General features: G+C 39.4%; 1 protein-coding gene across 5 annotated transcripts in view; it reads right to left on the bottom strand.

Moving 5' to 3' along the window:
• Positions 1-17,663, bottom strand: part of TRIM2 (tripartite motif containing 2) — a 110,629-nt gene that overhangs the window by 40,092 nt on the left and 52,874 nt on the right. Inside the window, exon 2 of one of the 5 annotated variants that reach the window (XM_059844399.1) lies at positions 12,189-12,412. The exons of the other annotated variants lie outside the window; for them this stretch is intronic. The gene's annotated coding sequence lies outside the window, so the exon portion shown is untranslated. The remainder of the gene's footprint in view (positions 1-12,188; positions 12,413-17,663) is intronic. 5 annotated transcript variants of the gene reach the window in all.

Here is a 17,663-nt window from a genome sequence, read left to right as displayed (position 1 = left end):
CTGAGCAAGGAGCTATTTCTAGGATAATGACAGTGATTATGGATCATAAGTCAGCTGTGCTGGCTTCCCTGAGAACAGGTTCCTGGGGCATCGCCTCACTGATAGCAAATTCAGCAGCAGAAAGTTATTCACACTTCAAATACCCAACAGCAGTAACTGACATTTCATTCAATGGAAAACACTTATGGCAGGCCCTTTTGTTTCCTTTTTTTTCCAGGAAGGGGAAACTGTAATTATAAAAATTGCTCTAATACTCATAAAATATCATGTTTATTCATGACTCAAAAATGCATGATTTCAGGATTGATAATATTTGCATGTCTTTTTTAATATTTAAAAAAAAAATCTTTCCCCATAGTAAGATAAAATGTGTTACATAAACACAAATTATTTTTTCCTATTTAAATGTCAAAAATCACACGGAATTAACCATAGGAGATCAATTAGCAAACCATGTTACTTTTAAAAAGCTTGAATTAAAGGTGGCTTTAAAAGAAGTGGAACCAAAATATCTGGCTTTTACAAAACGGAGTAGAAAGACCAGACAATCAAATACCCATTAACGCATTCATACATTTGGCAGAATAACATGCAGAACATCAGCAACGTGTTCCAAAAGGAAAATTCACTTTACCACTTACACAGCTGTGTTTGCCTCCCACTGTCCCTCCCCAAATGTTAGAGGCAGGGACTCAAATAAAACAGGGAAGATAATCAGAAGCAGGAGTTTTTCTTATCAAAAGCATGGTTTCCAAATTGGACACACCAACAGTACAATTTTTTTGTTATAGACTGAACATAAACTACTGGAAAAAGCTGTACTTAAGATATTAAAGAAGAGATCTTCAGTGAATGCTGCCTGTCATTTAACAGAAGAAAGTTCTCTAGCAACCAGGTATTTTCTGTCTTTCATCTTTCCCTTATCAAGTAAAGCTACAACAAGAAAAAAAAAGCTTACGCAAGAAAATCTGCTGCTGGCTGAAAAAAAATATTGATTTAACCTGTTTTTCATCTTAGTTTTTCACATTCCCCCAATATCACCACAAAATCAAGAAACTCTTAGCATTTCCTACACAAATCTCATGCCAGCTACTTTATTTTTCAAATGCTCATCCTTTAAACTTTGTTAACAAAAGAAACCATTAATGATTCAGAAATAAGTGCTTTTAATACTCTGTATTTTGTCTGAAATGCAGCAGGCATGACTGTCATTTATTACCAGTGTTCACATAAATCAGATTTAAAACATGCACCTGGAAACAGAATTTCATCTGTACATTTTAAGCTTTGACCACTACCTGGTACAATTTCTCACACAAATAAAATCTTTCGAGAATGGGATTTGCAGGATTCTGAAGCCTCTCTAAGGCAATTCCACCTTTGATGTAACCTTGATGAATGTGATGTAGCTATGAGGATGATTTTGCTCATTTACTCAATGAAAGCAACTGTACAAAGACTCTTCAAAGAAAATCTGAGGATTTTAGACAATACTTTTGAATTTCACAAGACAGTCTTTTTTCTGATTTACTGCTATGCTTGCAGCAATGTACGTTTTTTATGTATTAGCAGTAGAAGATTTTGCAAAGTAACACTACTTTTACAAGAAAAATGTTCATTTTTAAAGTAGCATCTTCTGAGCTCAAAAACTGCCAGAGTTCTTTTCGGAGGTTCATTATGTCTCACAATCAAAATAGAGCAGCTAAAGCATGAGCTTAAAAAACAGGGCTACCACTTCTCCATGTAGTCACACTCGTAATTTAAATATGCAAAGTTAAAGGACTCAGAAACATTGCACCAAGCAAGACACAAGCCCCCATCCATTTATCTGTGACACACACACTCAAAACCAAATTCGGGTTCGCTAAACCAAGTGCAGTAAAGAGTTCTGCAATGTACTCCCTTTGTCGCCCTTTTGTGGCTCAAGGATCCGATCTTCCCAGCCACCCCAGAAACAGCATTACTCTTTTCCCTTCTGCTGGGAGATACGATTTTCATTTAAAAGATACTAGCCAGCAAAGAAAGGAGAAAACAATGGCTCTCTAAGCTAGTGGAAAGCTTTGCCCCGCTATGCATGCATGCCTTCAGGAAAGCCAGGGTGCGGCCCCACCCATATGAAAGGAACTTCCTATAGCACTGGAAAAGGAGGAAAAGCAAAAAATCACGTTCGGTATAGCAAATAACAGTTCCAGAAGAGTTGTTTCAGGTAAATAGAGACTTAGTAGAAAAACATAGCCTTTCTACAGGTATCCTCAAATGAGCTCTGGAACTCCTGAAAATACTCTATTAGTTTCCCAGCCGAGAAAAGACATTGGGGAATCAAGTAACTGTTCACTTCACAGGATTTTATTCCTAAAAGAGCAGAATTCCGTGTTACAATACACTGCTGTCTCTGAAATCCACCCAGCCAGAGCTGCAACTAGCCTAAAAGTACAGCCTGAGGAGAACAAATTGCTTACAGCTTATTCATCCTCTTCTTATCAATGGTATTCACAACCTAGAGGGTCTATTCATGTACTGTGAATGAATAGGTTTCCAATGGCAACGTTTCCAAAGAAACAGTCAGGCCTCCAGAGCCATAAGAAAGGGTGGGGAACCTCAATAATGTTGCTTCAAGGACTGGGAGAGCTGAGGCTTTAAAGTCCTTAAAACAGATAGATCACCTGTCCACAGTCTGTAGGAATAAAGAACAGATTCAAGCCATTTCTAGCAGCAGCCCCCAGATGAGCCAATACAGAACACACTGAGCAAATTAATAATCAGAACCGCCACACACTCCACTTGTGTAAAAGGCTTGATGAGCTAAATTTGCATTCCTTTCTCTCCCACTCTTGCAATCAGCTTAGTGCCTTGTTTAAAACACAGCAACCCTCTTCATTCTTACAGCATGCAGAAATGTAATGAACAATCAGGGGCCAAAACAGGAGCAACCCAGCAGCAGCCACCAGGAATAACACGGAGCAAACTTGAGCATTTCAGACCTACCCATCTTTGTAGAAAAATAGCTTAATCAGTGCAGTGCTGAGGATAAAATCCTTGCAGGGACGGAGCTGCAGTTCCGCAGTAATCCAAACGAACAAACCATCATCTGTTAATATTTCAAGGCTCACGCATAAAACCGCTAAGGAATCCCTATCCCAGCACAATCATTATGAGATGCACAAGAGATTCTGTGCTCTAAGGAATGACGCTCCATTCCATGAAGAGGACAGGTGGAAAGAAAAATGGAAGAATAAGAGGAGGCCCAGTGAAGTCGTCATGAATTTTTTTTTCTCCCTGGGTCATTTACAAGTGGGAGACCCCTTCAGGATTCAAACCAATCAATCTTTATTTAGCACATCTTTTTCTCACTCAGCCTGTGTAGAAAGACTGCAGCAAATGGTGCAAAGGATTGTGGGATGGGGATGCAGCAGAGAGCTGCAACCAGATTCGCTGGGTTCTTTTTTTTTCCTCCCTACTCAGCAATCAGCTGTTCCGAGGCTCCGCGCACGGCCATTGAATTTGGTCACCAGAATGTTATTACAGGATTAGCAGGCAGAGACAGCTACCACTGTGCATCTGGCATGTCAATGCAGCTAAGAAATACATATGCAAATACTACTCACAAATCGGAAAAAGGATTTAACTCTGAAGGAGAGAGTAAGTATTACATAACATCCATTACCAGGATAGCTGCCAGTGATAAAACGAAAGCACTTTCGTTTATAAAGAAGATAAAGTTTAACACTTAATGATTCCACTCGGATTTTTCCAGGATTCTGGGTTTTTCTCGGAACGTAATTCTTCCCTGCTCCAACTTTAAGAAGCAACAAAAGACCCCACAAACGCTCTTTGTCTCTTTCCAGATGTTTAAAGCAGAAGCAAAGAGCCTCTCCAGAAAACTGTGCTACTGACACACAAATCAGCCGCAGCTTCTTCTACAGAGCCATATATTTGACCTGACTCAGTCTCAAGTCAAATATTCAAGGCAGCAAGTAGTAAACTCATATTCAAGGAATTTGAGAATCAAGGCTAACAGATTGTTCAACTTTTCTATAAACATTAATGCAAAGGTATATTATTATAGTTAATATATTTACTTGCTTACTTTTTTTTTTTTTTATTCACAGATTAACTCTGATTTTACTAGGCTGTTACCAAAGAAATAAAAAAAATTGGTGCCTGCCATTTTTCAGCTATGCAGAGAAGGTTGTTAAAAAGCTGCTTGTGAATACACAGACACTACTGAAGTAAAGCAACATAGAATTAGCTTTGTCCTCCAGTATAACAGCTGGTGGGTTTTGTAGACAAGGTAGTATTTGCATCTCTAAATACAGTGTATCTTTTCTTTTGAAAAAAACAAATCATATGCAAGTATTTCAGCTAACTGGAGGCTAACAAAGCTTCCCACAAATAAAAGAACACAAAGCACCATTTGAATCAATAAGAAAACAAGTGGGGCTTAAATACTCTCTTTGCCACCCTGACTTAATTAGGACAGATATAGCTATTTTGGAAGTTTAAAATGTTGTCCCAAGCTCTTTAAGCACGGTTTCCAGATAACACTATTTATTCCATTCTTGAATTGATGAGTTAAGTAGTATTAATAATCATTTAGTGTGACTGAAATGTAATCTAAATTCCTGTTGAAATTACAAATTCTGCACACATCCTTTACTTTCCACTTAGTGATCATTTAGCCAGATCATTTTATGCATGAGGCAGATCCAGCCTGGTTTCCCTGGACAATATGCCCACAGGGTGAAGGCATGTTGTAATCCAGTTTATAACATAAAATGAAACATCAGGCAGCGTGTGTGCATGTATCAGGGTTTGGGGTGCCTGTGCCAAAATACTGCCCCTCTAACTCCCGTAGCATGTTCTGAACTCAATCAAAGAGAGAGGTATGTTTCATTTTAGCTCCAACATTCAAGAGCAGCAGGCATCTGTTCAGCAGGATTCACAGTTTAAAAGAAGGCTAGAGATTTCAGGCATGTTTTTGGAGACACAGGTTTTTTATCTTTGGTTTGGGGAGTATTTTGGTTTTCTTTTTAAACTGTCTGGTGAATCCCTATTGCAAAGAACAAGCAAAAGATTTCACTCCCACAAACGAAGACCCAAGGCCTTTTATTTCTGCCAGTGGAACAAGAACTTTTCACAACAATCAAGTGATAAAGTTCAGGAGTGGCACCCCCAGAACTGAAGTGGAAGACTGTCGGACAGAAGCACGCAGGTATAATTTAGTTGCTTGCTCATTTCTAACACTGCATTTACATACACTAAAACAGAATGACCAGTATCACTCAAATTACTATTTCCATTTATGGCCAGTAGTAAGGACTACATACCCCTCAGAACTGATCCCACAACATACCTCATGGCCAAAGGAGACTGGTGGAGCCACAGCTGCAGCCACTCTGATAGGGAAATACACCTCCAAATGAGAGATTCCTTCAAAGTGCTGTTCTCTTACAATTAGAAGAAGTTGCCTGCTGACAATGAGCTGATACTCCACAAATTATCCTGCTTCTTCAACAGAACAAAAATGTGCTACTGTGGCAAGGAAATTAAGACAAAAGGCATAGCATTCCCCTGAGATTTTTCTTGTTATGTGTTGATACGTGGGTTTCTTCTCCTTAGTGAGGAGGAAATTGATTCAATCTTGCACTTTACCCCCATAGCAGTTACAACCAGACTCATTCAAATAGGTTTATTGTATGTGTATGTCTTTTGTGCTGGGAGATGGGGGTGGGGGTGGTCATTATATGCTTTGTTTTGTTTGTTGTTTTTCTGTTTTTATTTAAAAAAGAATAGGCTACTTTTCCTCAGAAAATTGCTGCATTTCATTGTTGCTGTTGACTTATCTGTGTCACTGCTGACTACTGAAGAAAGTTCTGGAGAAGAAAATACATAGTACATGCCATCGTCGTAGTGCCATGGAAGAGTGATCTAGCTTCTCCTGTCATTCCCTGTAAACGTCCTGGGTTTTGAATAACTTATTGTTTCCCCTGTTACAAACACAACCTGCATTCATATTCTTTGGGAGGCCATGATTAGTAAGCTACCAAAAAAACTCACAGTTAACTTACAGGTCATAGGTAGATATTGATAATATTAAATAAGTCTTTAAGTTAAGAGTAATGGTCTGCACAGTAGCCTATACTATAAACTGACTGAATGGAGAGTAGTCTAGCTCACCCTGCTGTACAAAAGAGATTTTAAGGCCAGCAAAAAAAAAAAAAAAAATTGGGTTAGTTCAAGCTAAATGACCAGCTAATACAGTCCTGGCAATTAAGACTGACTGAAAAGTAAGAGCTGTGAGAAATCAATTACCCAAAGCCAACATGCTGAAAATGAGGATTGGATTAGGAAAACAAATATAGCATAGGATGGGCTGTTACAGCCATCACACAGCTCCACACATCCCTAATTTGACCCTCGTGCCAGAAGAGCAAGTGGGGGGAAACAGCCAAGTTTTGTCATTGTGGAGCCATGCCCACAACCAGTAATCAAGGGGCCTAAGACTTCCTTATGAGCCGGTGGCATTTACCTTTCACCGCTGAGGCTGTGAACCCATGCAGACCCAGGAGCTTCCAGAGACCATGTGCAACTTCCAGCCCTCAGTCCACATCCTCCAATAGTCCAGGCTGTAGCTCACACCCTCTGAGAACAGCAACAGCTTCCTCCCACTGTAGGTTTGTAGCCAGAGGGCATGTCTGCCCCAAAAGGAGCTCTGCTAGGTCCTGGTTCTTCCCCACCAGCCACAGCCGTGAGCCATGGTCACTCCCTCATCTTATGATCCAGCAGAGCAGATCCTTTTTCCCAAAGCTTGTGATCCAACACAAAGGATTTGTCATAGCCTGGGAGGCAAACAACTTGAAAGGTTTGCCTGGGATGTAATGCTGGGCTGCTGGAAACTTTCCCAGCAGCCCAGCACCCATCCTCCTATGACTTTGCCACCTTCTTTTATTTCCTTCTACCTTCTGCTTTATGCCTGGTTTAGCTTGCCAAGGCTGCGGCTTTTGCAGCACAACTGCAGCACGGCTGGGACAGCCTGGCCTCCCTGCTCAGCTGGCCTGAGCCTTTCTGGCAGGACTGCACTTCCTGCCTCTCTCCACCACTGAAGCTGCAAGTCAGACAGCACTAGACACAATCTGCTTTTCTCCCCTCTGTGTTATTCTTTCTTTTCCCCCTATTGCCATTGAGGCGGCACTGCAGTCATCAGAAACAATCTCTGTATTCTGGCATTCCTTCTGCACAGAAATGGGCTGACCTTCAGTGTCACCGTGAGATGCAGATGTCATGAATGAGATTTTTTTAAAAATAGTTTTCAGCTGCTGAAGGAATAACAGGAATAGAAGCCACTGCTACAAATTAAAGCCTTGCTTAATAGTGTTACATGTTTAATGATTTATTCTTTTTTCTTCCTCCTTTCCCCAACCTGTAATCAAAGCTTACAAAAGGGTGAGCCCCTGAAACATGGGTGGACCTCTTAAAGACATCACCATACTAATGCTTTATGCTCCAGTTTGTGAAGGGAAGGTTATGGCTGGCATCTAATACCCACACTTATTCTCTCTCCTCATCCCCACAACTTGTGCCTCTGCAGTACCCCTTCTCCACCCCACTTTGGAGGTGAATAGTCCTGTTTTTACCCCCAGAGACCCCATCTCCCAGCTGTCCTGTCTTTGGATGGAGAGGGGACCTATTGGTGGCTGCACTGCACACACTAAAGGACAAGTCTGTCAGGTTAGAGCTTGTGTGATCACACAAGTCATCACCAACTGAGAGGTTATTTGTCTGAGGTTTTCAGGACCTCTTTTGAGTCAGGGTCTTACACAACAAATTCCAAAACAGCTGGAACTCACTAAATTTACTGCGCATGAGAGGACAGTACATGAATGGGCATCCATTCATCCATTTGGTTGAGCCATCCTCAACCAAATACCCCAAATTCTCAAAAATTAGATTTCAAAGAGAAGGGGTAGGAAATGAATGAAAAGAACACACCAAGGGAAAGAGCAGGATAAAAGCATCAGGTTATATTACAGCATCAGAATTGTAATTTAGGGCCCTTTCCATGTTTAATAAAATGTCATATTCTGAGGTGAGCTCCTAAAAAAATCTGCAGTAAGGTATGTCGAAGTAATTATTTCAGGAACGAGGTGTTATGCAGTCGTAAGTATAAGAATTTTTACTTATAAATTGTATACTTGCCATGCAAAGCAGTAAGAGCATCTCTATTGAAAAAAAACCTTACCCTGAGTACTGGTACTGTTACCATCACCCTTACAGTTGCATATTTTTGACTCCCTAGGTCTGCCTATTTTGTGAACACTGACAGGTCTCTGTTCAGCCTTTATAGGTACACAGGCTCAAATACAACTAAACTGAACTGACAAATAATTAAAACTGCACATCAAAACACTGCTGCTTCCATAAACATCTGCTGTGAAATGTACTTGAAATAAAAGTGCTCCATGAAGACTCCACACTAATTACTGTTAACGCTTCCAGGAGCAGGAAAACAGGCAATAGAGCAAAACCAAGAAGGCCTATCAGGAATCTATTTGGAAAGAGGTCCCTAGTCTTTTCTACACTGTTAGATATAAGATATGCTGAAAAATGCTCTAGGCATTTTCTTCAGAGTTGCTGAGCAACAGGAAAAAAAATGCAAGCAGAAAATGCTCAATGCTTTTGGTACTGAGCTGTATAGTGAAAATTGTAGAGACCATCCCCTCCACTCCCTCCCAAAACTGGATCTGCCCCACGCTGCATGTCCACTGCAGCTCTCACTTTAGGGAAGATAACACACTTCAGGTGCTGGAGTTTAGTCACATATTCTCTGATGACTGCCAAAAAGTTACTCTGTTGTTTCCAATTAATTCAGTAGGATTTTGGTGAGCTAGCACTAAGTTCAAATCAGCAAGGGAGAAGGCTGCACTCAGCAATCACTACCAGCCACGTAACCTCTTCACAAAATTAACTTAAGAGAGTGCCAACCGTTTAGAATGTTTTTCTTGCAGCCTTCAAAACTCCCACTTCCTGTCAAATATAACACATGAAACATAACCTAGGACGTAAAGAAACCCAAACCACCTTAGGTGTCTCACAGAAAGAAATAGGAGATAGAATCTAAGTATTAAAAATAGCAAAAATGGAGGCAGAAAGGGAAGGAATTATCTTCTTAGCTCAAAACACATATTGGGATAAGGACTAAGAAGGAGGGAGAAGAAAGAGCCCCTTCCAGCATGTAAGCAGCCTGAAATCAGGTTCACATCCTCTGTAACATTTATATTGTTTAAATACAACATATTGGCTGCTGCACCTCCATATTTACCTTAGCCGTTGAATGGTACCCACCTCATTTTCTTGCCCACAGCCCAGCAGCGATGTTAACTTCTATATCTGCCAAGTCTTCTTCTGAACCAAAATATCTTTCAAAAACAGAGCAATAAGTCTAAATATATATATCGTCCTTGGGTTCAGAGAAAACCTTGCTCAAGCGTTAAGTGGCAGACAGAAGTTTATGCAGGCAGGCTCTTTATGTTGGCAAAAGTGCAATGCTGAGCTTTCACAGCAAGTAGGTAAACACAAAGCTATGTGCGGCAGGTAGTCTGGCAGCACCAGCAGTAGTGAGAAACAATGTCAGGACAACCTTGGCAAAAGGAGCTCTGTGGGTTTTAACAATGGTTGTGGGTACAGGAGCTGAACAGACCAAACAACCATAGCAAAAAGCCATCTACAGCTCTCGGTGGGAGCTCAAAGTGCTCAGAGCTTGAGCATGCCAGCTGTGACGCTGTGTCTTCCACCTCCACACTCACAGAGACACTATATTTGACTTTCCAGCAGTCAGTTCCAGCAGTTCAAAACCTGGAAACACCCAATGGCTGAACTTCTCCCAGTAAACATGTCCTTCCAGTCCTCAGCAAGGGCACTCATTTGCTGATTGCCCGCCAGCGCTCCTATTTAAAGAACTGTTGTTATTGGAAATAGCTGAAACCTTTCTACAGCAGGGATTACCCTGCACCTTGTGCCTTGCCTGCAGGAATGCATCAATTCCCAGCATGTGCTTCCACAGCAGAGTTTTACCACAGCCACAGTAACATGTGTTATCTGCCTGCAAAGTCCATCAAACCCCTGTGTGGGCAGGATCCCCAGACAGTCCTACCAAGCGGCCATTCTGGCTCAGCCCAGGTTTTCCCCAAGCCTTCTCCCTGAGGTATAAGGTTTTATACATGACACAAAGCTCTCTACCTTTACCCTTCATCTCCAAAAACAACTCTCCTAAGCTTCCTCTTAGACATCTCTTGCATGTTCAGGCCAGATGCCCAAAGACCCTTATGGGGCATTGCCAGGCTGCTCATAAGCAAATGCTCAGCTCTGATGCAGGTTGGATTTCTGCAAAAATTACATTCTCAGGAGACCTTGTACATACACTCCTGCACGAATGTCAGTCTTTTCAACTGGCATCACAACTTAGCAAGCAACAGCTAATGAAGAGGAATAAAGCAGAACCACTCATATGCACAATTTTAAGACTCTCCCAAGCTGAACTGGGATATACAGGACATTCATTTCTACGTGAAAACACATCCATTTTACATTACACAGAAAAGCCAGTATATTTTCATGTACATGAAAAGCAAATTAGGAGACAGTATCAGAAACTATAATATAATGACCATGTGAATGCATCTGTCTGTTTAAACAAAAAAAGGCACTTGGAAAAAAATCTGGCATCAGGAGAGATAAGAACAATATTGTCTTAAATCAACCACATTATCACTTGGATTGTGATAGCACCTGGAGATCTCTTTCAAGTACCAGAATCCTGCTGTGATAGGCACCTGCTACCCAGCATACAAGCTCCCTTGCAAACATAGGTAGCCCATATCTTAAGGCCAAACACAGTCAGACTGTTGCTATGGAACTGTATCTGTGGCACTAAGCACTTTCTACACTGTGAAGTAAGTTTGCATAGTCAGCCATCAATTTAGATAAGGACTATCTTTGTAAAGAAAGACGCGCAAGACAGTGGCTCATATAGTATGAAAGTCTTGCAGTCAGAAATAGGAGCAGATCTTAACATCTTCTTTCCTTTGCAAACTCTATGAGTGGATATAAGAACTGCCTGAGATTTTAGAAACAGTCCTAGTGATAACTGTGACAAGATGCACCATGTTGTTACTGAAACAGATTATACACCTAAGCAATAAAATCCATGAGAGTTGTTTGCAGATTAACCAGATGTAAGCACTGATGTTACAAGCAATTGAGAAATCCTAGTGGAAAACCAGTTACAAACAGGACATGAAGACAGCCCTGTCTCAGGTACATAACTTCTCTAACTCAGATTCCACGGTGAGTGGCTCTTAGGACGTATTTCAAACAACTTAAATGCTTTTGGAAGGTTGATGAAACAGTAGACATTAGGTTTTCCGCAGGTGGAGTCCACTTGAGTTAAATTTCATTCACAATGTATTGTTTTTTCACTATTTGTATCTATTGTTTCTTACTATTCCTTTTTACAGGCCACAGAGGAGAAGCCTCTTTTGCAGATACCAGTAATGTGCTGGATAATTCTTCACCCTGTGAGCTGTGAAACCCATTGTCCAGGGTGCTACAGTTGTTAATATTTTACAGGCATTCCAGGAGAGTGGGACAAATTCCAGGTGAATAAATGTATTAAAGACATCACCTCTACCAGGAGCAGAACTGGAAGCACAAATCATTGAATACAGAAGATCATTTTGAAGAGTACCATGATATCTCTGATCCATTCTTGTGCTCTTCTGTAGGCATCTACTGTCAGCAACCATCCAAATTATAAGGTTGGGCTAGATTTACTTTTGATTTGATCCAGACAAACCTTCAAATTACTCAGAGCAGACATCACAGGAGCCGTCATAGTAGCCACTCCCTTTTGCATAGTTAATAGCCATGAATGGCTTTACAGGGCTGCTTCTATCCCTTTGCAAAGCTGGGCCATTTAGGGATGTCAGGTGAAATGAATCCCTCAGACATCTGCCATATTACACCACTGTTGCATGAGGAATGCCACACAGGGCCTTTAGCAGGTAGACCCATTTCAGGTCATGCAAACAAGACTCCCAGCAATGGTGAATGACTAAGCATCACCCCAAGCAGAGAACCTTTTATAGTGACTACAATAATAACCTAGCACATCTTTTCCCTATTCCTCTTACCTTTTCAATTTTACTTCATCCTTAAGAAAAAAAAAAAGGGACTTCCAGTGATATTTCCTTTTTCTGGTTTCTCTGCATAGGTACTCTGTATTATTAATGCATTAAGCAATGTCAGAGAGTTTGGGGAAACGACGCCTTGATCACCGTCCTGGTTCTTCTCATTTAAAGGTTGCCCACCTCCATCATCAGAGGTCCCTTCAGATGGTGCACATCTTCAGAGCAGGCTGTTCAGAGGATAAAGGCCACCATTCAGGAGCACAGATAAAAGCCCATCCCAAAAGTTAAATATGGGAAGAAATCTTCCTGCTTTTACAAATTCTAGACTGTGTAACTGTGTAATATGTCAGCTTCAGATAAGACAAACATTTTAAACGTTTTTGCATGGTCTAATCTGATCTGGTTTTTACTAAGTTTTATAGGATGGAATAGTAAAATCTAATTAGAATGAGGAAGCTAAGGGATGAGGGGATTCTCTGCCTACACAGAACATATAGTGCAATTCTAATAGAACGATCCTCCAGTACTTAATGTCTTCCTTTTCTGTGCAATAAAGGGATGTACATATATCCACTAAGAGATTTTTAAGTAAAGGATTTCTTTTGTAAATTAATGAAAAATTATTTGACTTTAATTAGAACTTAAGTATCTCAGAACATGACTGTATTTTACAATCAAAATATATTTCCAGCTGTTTTAGATGCAAGACAAGAAGTTATCACTGACAAAAAGTTATCACTGCTTATTTGATAAGCAGAATGAAATCTTCATGGTGCAACACTTAATTTTTTCTTTCTAATGTTTTCTGAGCAGAGATGCACAAAGACCTGCTGCTCCCAAAACTACTCAGAGCAGACTAAGAATTATGTAATAAGAGAAGAACCAGTTCTTTGAAGAGAGTCCAGTAAAACTTAAAAGCACTTTGGAAAGACCACATATTAACCCATATAGTAATACTGTGTCAGAGTAACACTCAGGAGAAAAAACCACCATCAGATGCTATGAAATAATCTGTGGCTTTACCTGACATGTTGGCCCTACGTTTCCTAACTTCAGCACAGTGCAATTACTCGAGTTCTAGATATCAAATTAAACCTGCTTTCAAGATAAAAAACAAACAAACAAATAAACCCCCAAACAAACCCCAAAAAACCTAGAAACAAAACAAACCAGCACCTGCAGGGGCTTATCTTGTGGGAGTTAATCCCTGAATGTTTACACTAACACTTCCACCAATAGAGGGATTACAGGAGAGAAAGTTGTAGAAGGGAGTCTCATGAATACTGTTTCCTTACTGGAAAAGGAACAGAAAAAGCAAAACCAAACAAAAAAACTATATGAACGCAGAGAAACATGGCAGCTTTTCCTCTTCACGAGTTTATGTATGTTGTAAATGGCTTGCTCATCAGTCCTGCATTTTCATTCCTGGGGGTCATTTTAGTTCCTGAGGAATTTTTAAGTAGAGGGATTTACAGTATTTGCGACTTACAGCTGTTCACAGAAGAACCAAGGGGCCCTGAAGACATCATTGAAACTGCTGACACCTGCTCTTTTGGAAGTCCCATTTCTCACAAAATATGCAAGTTCTCTAATACTACAGATGATGGACCAAACATGGCTGGAGCTAAATATGGGACACTTACTGTCTCTCCAAGGACCACTACAGAGATTAATGCATTCAGAGGCACACAAAACCCATAATTGTTGGGATCGTTTCAAGAACATTTCCAAGTTCAGCACAATCTTTTGAGTGCAATCTGTTGTTTTTCTGTAAGTAATTGCTTCAAGTGTATTTTCTCAAGACTCCATCACTACTTCAGAGGGCTTTTGTTCTGCAAAAGGTGCAGGAACATTTTGCACTTTCATGTTTTCATACTATTCAGAGTTATGTAGTTCAAAATAATATGGACACTGCTCTTTCCTTGCTAAATCAACTCCTGAGCACTTCACAAAACACACTGGTAGATATCACCTTCAAGCTCACAAATAACAAGGTTCTGCTGAGCTCTGATGTAGAAGGAGGCAGGCACAGTATAGATCATCACAGGGACTAAAGCTTTTTTTAAGCCATCAGTCCAGACATGACAAATTTCCAAATTGCACATTTGCTGAAGGAGTATCCTCAAAACTAGCATTCCAAACCCATGGAAAAAAGAAAAAAAGAAAAAAAAAGAAAAAAAAAGAAAAAAAAAGAAAAAAAAAGAAAAAAAAAGAAAAAATAAGAAAAAAAAGGGAAAAAAATAAGGAAAAAAAAAAGAAAAAAAGAAGAAAAAAAAAGAAGTGGGATTGTTATTCTTTGTTTCCAGAACTACAAGAAAAAAAAATCAAGAACAGAAGCTCATGGCAGCACAAAACAAATAGCTTTCCATGACAAAAGAACAGAAAGTCACCCATAAATAAACTGATCATACACATGTTTAGGCAGAACTAATAACACTTAAACAAATAAATCCATACTGGATTACGAGCAAGCAAATTGCTGAACAGTCATCTCAAGCATTTAAAATCTGATCAAAAGTAATTGCATCTACTTCAATCCTTATGTGTCTTTCACCAAGAGCATCCACCTTGGCATAAGGACTGAAAATCACCATCCATGTAATTAATCACTCCTGCAATAAACCCAAAACTGATAATATTCAGATGGTTTTAAAGTGAGACACAATGAATAGTACTTTTACATACAAGCAAAAGTACTGACCATAAAAAGCAGAGTTGTTTGGAGTTCTTCCAGGGGAATATTAAGTATACACCTGATTACAGTAAATTTTTAAGACATTTCTCTTCTCCTAGTGGCAGGGCATATTCTTAGGGTTATTACCACCTAGATTAAATATTTAGCAACAAACCATCACAGCCATTTCAGGATGAGTTTCTTTTGATGCTTGTGTTAGCAGGGTCACCATGTAATGTTAGAAGTGCCAGAATACAAGCTGCAAACATTTTTCACGTGTCTATGATTAGTCTCTTCTTAATTTAGCTGTGCCTCTTTTAACCCTATTGCAACTAGACAGTGGCCAGATGGATAGAGCCAGCCCACATCTACCTACTACATCTACCTGCTCAGTACCTCAAGAACTATATTTCATTTGCATTTCCAATTTCAATTCTTCCTTTCAAATGGGATTTGCCCCTGAGTTTTTGCCCTAAAGTCCAGCTAGCAAGTAGGAAGCCTGCCTAGTTGCCAGTAGACTTCTCAGCTGACTAGATCCTTGGCTGTCCCCACACAGAACATTAGTGACATGTTACATAATTTCTTTCATGGTATGGTATTCCAGTTATAAACTGTTATCAAGCTAAATTACTGACTTCCAGCTAATATTACCTTTCAAAATAAGTGATGCCCAATCCAAATATAACCAGGCACCCCAATTATTAGAAGGAGTGACATGCAATATGTCTACAGATTGTGGACAGAAAATGTTTAGACAGTCTGTGGTAGAAAACAAAGGAAAATGCCTTTAATGTGACAATTTATACAACAAATATTTATCTGTTTAAACCACTGAAATAAAACATGGTCTTGATAGAAATAAAACCATTCAGAAAGTTTGTCATGGAATGCCATTTTCATTTCTCCAAAGGTCAGCCTGAGCTTTCTTCAGTGGAAGGCATTCTTTATTTCAGTTGATCAAAAACAAAAAGGAAGAAAAAAGATCTAGTGCACAAAACAGGAATTCTTCCAAATTTCATTTTTTAAGTGTTTGCAACCAGGCAGCTCTTTCCTTTACAGACACGTTAATACAAATCTTACAGCACACCAAGGGACTGCCTGCAATCCATTCATGTCACATAACAAATAGAAGAGCAAGTGCAATTCTAACAGAAGAATCATGTCTTGAAAAGTAACTTATCGAAAATGGAGGTATAGAGAGGTGAAGTGCATTTATGTGACTGCTAAGCCCTGTTCTTTTCCCTTCAGTATTTTAAAAAACTCTAAATAGTCATTATTTTCTTTCCTATATTGATTTCTTTCAACAAATATTGATTTTTGTTTTCAGTCTAGTTTTTTAACAGCCCATGCCATGCATTTCACACGGTTAGCTCTCCCCACCTTTGTTTTTTTTTACCAGGAAACATTACAGAAAACAAAAGAATAACCTGCAGTCTCTGGAGATAGCATATAAATATTGAGAATGATAATTTTGGTTGAAGGTGTCAGCCAAGTGTAGCATTTGCTATAGTGGATTGCAATCTGGCAGTCACTGGATTTCGTCGATAACTGAAAAAGGCAAGTTCATATATGTTACCCTGCAAAAAATGGATGGGCAGAATTCCAGGAGGAATTTTTTAGGGTTTCGGAATTAGTGGCATTTTATAATACAGAACATTGCATTGTCTGTAAAACAACTAATTAAATCTAAAGTGTTATTCCCTTATATAATGCCATTGTGTTAAAGAAAATTCTTTATAAACTGAACTTATTATTTGCAGTAATGTATGCTTGCTGCTGTGTATAAAAAAAAAAAAGTACAAACTAGCTACACTTGTATCCTCAGACACATTTAATTCTGATGAGACAAAATGCTTGCCAGCAGATCAAATCAAATGCTTTTACAAGTGGCTCAAGAATTTATCCTAACCTACTATACATTGTGCCTTTGTTTTTATAAAAATAGTTCATGTGTCTAGACACAATATTACATGTTTCTGCAAAACTATGTCTGTTTAATACTTTATGCAGATGATTAAATTTCAGCTTCAGTATAGTAATGTACAACACTTTGTTCTCTGGATTAGAACACCCAGTACCTTTCCAGTTAATTTAGTTCCTCAGTTTTCCTCAAAGGAATCAGGAGCATCACTGTGTTTACATAAGCTGTCCAAATTCTAGTTTTGTTATGAATTAATGAAATTCCATTATCAGGCAAAGACAGGCCCAGCATGATTTCATGATGGCTTCAAGCACCAATTATCTGGGATTTTCCAGTAAACAACTTGAGCTGCAAGCTAAAACCAGGACTGTCAGAGAAAGAATAGTATCGTGGGCTGGGGAAATCCCCCAGCAGAATTACCATCTTTGCCCAGGTAAGGTCTAATGTTCCAAACATTGTGCATGCTGCTGGACATAGCAGAATTCAGACAGCACTTGCATGTGCCACCATGTGCCACTGCTTGCCTCAAATCTAGCCTCAAACACAAGATTTCATCAAATATCAATGCCATGAAAAAGATGAACTTTTAAGACACACATACCCCCACCACTCTGCCAAAGCCTTAAATGTATACATACTTCTAATTTTTATTCTGTGTCTAGAAGGATGCATTCACTGTCTCCCTTTGCAAATTACATAAAGAAATCAAAAGACATGAAATATCTTGACTGAAATAATTTTTTTGCATGATTTTAATCCTTCCCTCTTCCCAGAAACCCTATAATCAAATCTAGAATTAGTTCTGTCATAAAATCCAATTAAAGTTTCCTTCTGGCCCTCAGGCAGTGTTACAGATGCTCCTTGAACAAAAGTTCTGTTTAGC

The sequence above is a fragment of the Haemorhous mexicanus genome, chromosome 4 (assembly GCF_027477595.1).
Source record: "Haemorhous mexicanus isolate bHaeMex1 chromosome 4, bHaeMex1.pri, whole genome shotgun sequence".
NCBI classification, from domain to species: domain Eukaryota; kingdom Metazoa; phylum Chordata; class Aves; order Passeriformes; family Fringillidae; genus Haemorhous; species Haemorhous mexicanus.
The sequence above is the reverse complement of the archived record's forward strand: the minus strand, read 5'-3'. Positions and strand labels throughout refer to the sequence as shown.